Source organism: Peromyscus eremicus, chromosome 19 (genome assembly GCF_949786415.1).
Source record: "Peromyscus eremicus chromosome 19, PerEre_H2_v1, whole genome shotgun sequence".
Lineage (NCBI taxonomy): Eukaryota > Metazoa > Chordata > Mammalia > Rodentia > Cricetidae > Peromyscus > Peromyscus eremicus.
This window is the reverse complement of record NC_081435.1, coordinates 37,936,108-37,942,074: the sequence shown is the minus strand read 5'-3', so window position 1 is coordinate 37,942,074 and position 5,967 is coordinate 37,936,108.

Below are 5,967 nucleotides of genomic sequence, written 5' to 3'. Positions count from 1 at the left end.
GTAATGGATAGAACTGCAAATTAAAAGAGACAAAACAGGCTAAATTGACATTGGCTTTGCATTGGAAAGGATAGAGAGTTAAAAGTAGAAAGGGGGTTTAGCTCAGAAAAAAAACACCTGGACAATTGGCAGAGAAGAATCAGTTTGGGCTGAATCCTGGGGTTCCATAGAGGAAGGAAGAAAAAGAGGGTAAGGAGGTGGGCCAGGGTGGCAGAGGGGAGAATGAATGACAGCTGTCTGCATGATGAGGGTCCCATTACAAATACATGGATGAAGATCAAGAGAACTTAAAACTGTTCTGTACCGCACAGAGTGACCCATTAGTAATTTAAATTGCCTTTCAGTTTTTTATGAATTTTGCATTGAAGACTTTTTTCCCCCAGTGTGGCACTATAGTGAGTCTGGCCATGAAGAAACTTGCTTTTATTCTGGATTCATCCTCGTTTCATGGTGATTACTAATTTGATTACTGTTTGAGTTGAACTGATGCTTTCATAATTGGAGGAAAAGTTATTCTATTATTCAACAAAACCCCGTGATAGTGTGGGTGTCTGGGTCTGTCTCCACACTCTACTATAGGTCCTAAGACTCTCATCTGAGGTGAGGAAGAGGTCTGTAAAAGAAGAAGGAGCAATTTGAATTTCACTGGAATAACACATGACTCCTAAGTAATGAGGTAGAACTGTTGTGGAGTATTATTTTAACTAGGCAGAGATGTGTTACAGTTGTTTATGCTGTGGAATATTACTTCAACTGTGTGAAGGTGTGTTATATTTGTTTCTGCTGCCTTTGTTAATGATGTAAAGATGTGTTACATTTGTTTATGCTGCATTTGTTTAACTATGTAAAGATGTGTTGCATTTGTTTCACCTTGCCTGCCTAAGGCACCTGATTGGTCTAATAAAAAGCTGAATGGCCAACAGCTAGGCAGGAGAGGGATAGGCGGGGCTGGTGGGCAGAGAGAATAAGTAGGGGGAAAAGTCTAGGAAAAGGAGAAGAAGGAGGAGAGGATGAGGGAGAAAGAGAGGGACATGCTGGGGGTGCCAGAAGCCAGGCAGCCAAGCAGACAGCAGGAAAGTAAGATATACAGAAAGGTACCCAAGGCAAAATGTAGATAAAGAGAAACAGATCAAAATAACAGCTAAGATAAGGACAAGGATTTGTAACTAATAGTAAGTCTCCGTGTCATGATTTGGGAGCTGGTTGGTGGCCCAAAAGAAAGCTTGGTACATAGAACTTCTGTAAAAAAAAACCAAAAAAACATTTTGCAAATGGTGACTAATGCCTGTTTTGCTATGTCTGAAACCTGTTTAAAGGTATTTGTCGTGACAAGTGTTTGACATCAGAGTTAGTTTCTTTTCTTGTTGCTGTGATGAAATACGGTGACCAGGAGCAATTTAGCAAAGAAAGGGTTTACTTTGTCTTACAGTTCCAGAGGGATAGAGTCCATTATGGTGGGGAAGGCTTGGTGGCAGGAGCCCGAGGTGGGGCTAGAGGCCAGGAAACAGGGAGATCACATTTTATCTGCACTTAAGACAGAAGAAGGAGGCGCCACACAACCCTCCAACTTTGCACCAGTGAGACAGTGATATACTTCCTCAACAAAATTCCACCTTCGAAAGGTCTCACAACTCCCCAGACAGTGCCACCAACTGTCTAACAAGTGCTCATACATGTGAATCTATGGGAGGGCATTTCACATTCACAGCAACTCTAAGAATATACTCGAGTATCAGTTTCTCAGTAGGATAGGAATGATTAAAATGGAAGGATCTGGAGAGTCGAGTTAATTAGCTATTTTCTAATACAGGACATCATTCGATGTGACTGTGCCTCACGGAGAAGCTGCAGAGACATCTGAGTGAATGTCACCCTGTGAAGAGATCAGCTTTGATTCTCTTCTAGAGAAGCAGGACTCAGAATGACTTTGATTTACTCTCCTTTTTGTTTAGATATTGATCCAAGTTGGAGGAATATTAATTTCTAATTCTAAAGAGAATCCACAAATACCTTAGAGTCTGGGAAGGCAACGGATTAGCTCAGAAGAAACTGGCATGTGAAGGCAGAGGTGGGGGTGGGTGGGCGAGCTTCTTCTTCCTCCCTCCCTCCTGTCCCCCTCAAGGGAAGCACAAAAACTTTAGAGTCATAGCTCATTTGGAACTGGGATGGTCTTGGAGTTTCTCCAGTTTGCTTCCCTGTTGCTTCTGCAGAGGAAGTTGAAAGGTCAGAGGGTGATAAATCTCCTCCGGGTTACACAGCTTGACTTTTGGCTGTACTGTTCTGATTCTGCTGTGGCACAGAAGCTCTGTATCTGGGAGGCCAGGACAGAGCTTCTTGGTGAAAAGCCAGAACCTGAGACGCAGCTGAGTCACAGGATAAAGCCACTCAGAGTGGAGTGTACGATCCAGAGGACTTAGGCAACCACACCCAGGGCAGTAGCTTACTGTGGTTGAGAATGGACAGAGTGAACTCAGATGAGGGATGTGCCTCAGTCTTACCTACCTGCAAATCACTGAAATGTGCAAGCTGGATCAGGGTCTCTTTTAGAAAGTAGTTTATACACTAAATCAAATAATTAGAAAGCAACGCTTGGAGTGAGTTACCTATTTCTAGACTGATTCTAAGTTCGTGTTATTGAAACAAGAAAAAGACAGGTTTTAGGTCTCTGTCCCCAGTTAAGAAGTGATTTATTTTTCTTAACATATGAAGATAGCAAATGTTTTGTCTGATATGGTTCCTCTTCCAAAGTATCTTGTCAACTGGTCCATTACTAGTGTCTGAATGTGGCCAAACAGGGAGGCTTCACTTTGAACTTTTTCTTCACTTGTCCATTTTACCACTAGAAGGGATAAAGAGGGGAGAGGTGGGCAAGAGAAAACTATTTTTCAATGCTTTACAAGCGACCCTCTATCCTCTCTCAGGAATGATGTCTTTAGGCACTGTAAGATCAGTTTTGTTCTATTTATTACTAAAACAGGTTTGAGTTTTTCAGTTGGCAGACTGAGGTGGGACCTTTTTTGATATCACACATCATAGTATATATATTTTATGTGTGATCTTTCGTGTGTTTCAAGTGTTAGTAGAATATTTAAAAGTTAAGTTACCAGGTGCAACAAAGACCCGAGAATAAGGATGATTCAACATTTTCACACTTGGCCAAAAGCGCATCCTACCTTCAAAGCCAGCATTGGACTGTCAAGCAGCTTCATAAAATTCCTTTTGTCTTTTCAACCAATGATTCCTTTTAGCATGTAGACTGGCTAGAGGCTGCATTACAAGTGCTAGTTCCAAGAAGCACAGACTTCTGAACAGTTCCACGTTGGGTTTCAGACAGGATATTTGATTGCTATTCATTTCACACCCAGCTTCAGGTTGCAGCGTTTTTTAAAACCCAAGAGGTCTAATTCAGAGCATTAGAACTAATAATTCATTTTAGAAATGCTTCTCATGACATTCAGTAGATATGCAGGGGTGTGCTGGGGTTTATGTGGTAGGAGATGAGGCAAGAGGAGGCCGTTCTTGTTCTGAGTTAATAATGCTGAGCACGCATAGTGCCAGCCATGGCCAGCTACCTCAGTGCCGTGACCTTCCCCTCTGGTCCTTTAAAAGTGATTTTGAATGGGTTACTCAGTTTGAGTGTTGCCCATGGGATGGCTACGACTCTCCCCAGGACAATTGACATTGCTGTTCTTTTTCTGTGCCTGTTGCACGCTTTCCCACCCGGCAGCTAGAGTGATTCTGACCTAAGCATTAGTCCATTTATGGAGCCGCCCGTTCAGTTCACATTATCGTTTTTGCATGGGAAAGCATCTTCCACCCCATAAAAATGTGTTCTTTACTGTGTCTTATTGGATCCTTCACTTCTACAGAGTTATGTGGCTCAATGTCTGTTCTTCTCATTTGATAGAGGCTTGCACTGAGGTTAGGAGGTTGCAGTGACTTGGACAAGATCATTTGGCTTACTAAACAGCAGAAGGCTCTAGGTGACAAGTTTCTTGATAGCTACATGCCCTCATCTTGCAGTGCCTAAAGGTCATCATTCCAAATGAAGGATGCAGCGGAAACGGTCAGGCAGGTGATGATCTTTTTCTCACCCTGCCTTTTCTTTCTTTATCCCACAGTATATGAAAGCATCCTGCTTTTACCTTCTGAAAGGAGCAGGGCGCGGCAGAAGCTCCATGGGAACCTGGTATTTCTCTAAGCCAGGATGCTCTGATACTTTCTTGCATCAGTCATGAAAGTGGCCACTTCTCCAGTTACCTAATTAGAACCGTGAAGAGTCTTAGTTTGTTCTCTTCCCTTCTGTTTTATGTCATTACTCTGCAGTGGCTATGGGCCCCAGTGGGAAAAGCTGAGATCCTCTTAGAAGAGGAGTCTTGACTGAGATGTTAACAACTGATCAAGACTGCTCCCTGAGGAGTCAGGTCACCCATAATTGGGCTTCTTCCGATGTCCAGCATCAAGAAATCGGTATTAAGAAGGCCTGATAGCACGTACCTGCTTCCCACGTTCCCTTTTCTTCTCTTGCCCCAGAGATATTCTTGGCAGGGCTTATTCGATTTGATATTCCTTAGGGGCCTGTTTGTCTCTTGTTCTGGGGGCAGTGGGTGCAGGGTGTGTTTATGCATCTGGAAGACATAAACATGACTGCATGCTTCTTCCCACAGCCCTGCTTTGCTTGCAACTGTGATCAGTTGCAGCACTTAACTTTAGGACCCTCTCAGTCTTCCTGGCTGCTTTCTAGACTGGACTGGCAGTACCCTTTGCTTCTTGTGTCCTTTTGTGCTTGGTCACCAGCTTGTGGTCACCCACAACTGCTCCCCAAAGAGCTGACTCAGTTCAGATGTTGGGAAGGTCAGGAAAAATAATAAGAAAGATGAAAAATTTAGAGGGGTCATTGAAATTCACAAAACGGAACTTTTATGTAATCAGAATTTTTTCCATGGTTCTCATTGGTTCAGAAGTGATAAATGTATGCCAATGAAATTAAAATCATCAGATAATTTTGAAGAATTGAGTATATTCTTCCCCCTTCTCCTATATTTGGAGGGAAGTGTTTGTAACCCTCCATCCTTCTCATGCACTCATCTCGGGGAGGTTTACCTCTTCCACTTATGGCCATAGCTATTGTCCTCTTAAAGTTGCAAACAGATTATCAAAGTCCAGTGCCAGCTTAGATGATGGGTAACAATTCCTGAGTGGGGCCACCAGCCTGGGGACTGAAGTAAACAACAGAAGATCTGCCACACCCCAGCCAATCAGGGGTTCCACTGTTCCTGCAGGTTCTGCACTGTAGGGCCCGCCTGTGTTTCCATGTCTTCAGATTTCAACTCAAATCAGAAATCTGAATTATAAACGTTGGTGACAATATTAATTACGTTACGCTTTGCTCTGACAAAGCAGTTTAAGGAAGTCAGGGCTTCTCTTGGCTCACAGGTTGAGGATGCAATTCTTGGTGGTAGGAAAGGCATGGCGGCAGGAGCCTGGAGCTGTTGGTCACACTGCATCCACAGTCAGGAAGCAGGAAGAGATGAACTCTAGTGATCAACTCCCTATGTCCTGTTTATTAGATCTAGGACCCCAGTCCCTGGAAGGGTGCCACTACAGTCAGGGTAGATCTGTCCACCTCAGTGTACCTAATGAAAATAACCCCTCTTAGTCATGCCCAGATACTTGTCTCCTGGGTGATTGTAATTAACCTCCACATAGACCATTCCATGTTTGAATTTTTTATTTATTCATTTTTATGCTGTTTCTGACCAACCAGAGTACATCTGTGGGCAAGGTTGCTGGTATATGATTTCTGAATTTATTTTTTTTAAAGATTATAGCCTTAACATATAAAGTCTTTTAATAATTTTTTCTGTTTTCTGTTTTCATACAACTCCACAACAGCCAGTGACTTAAAGTGCAACAGATAACTACATACAGGAGCCCTGTAGAGTGGCTCAGAACATCTTTCCGGCT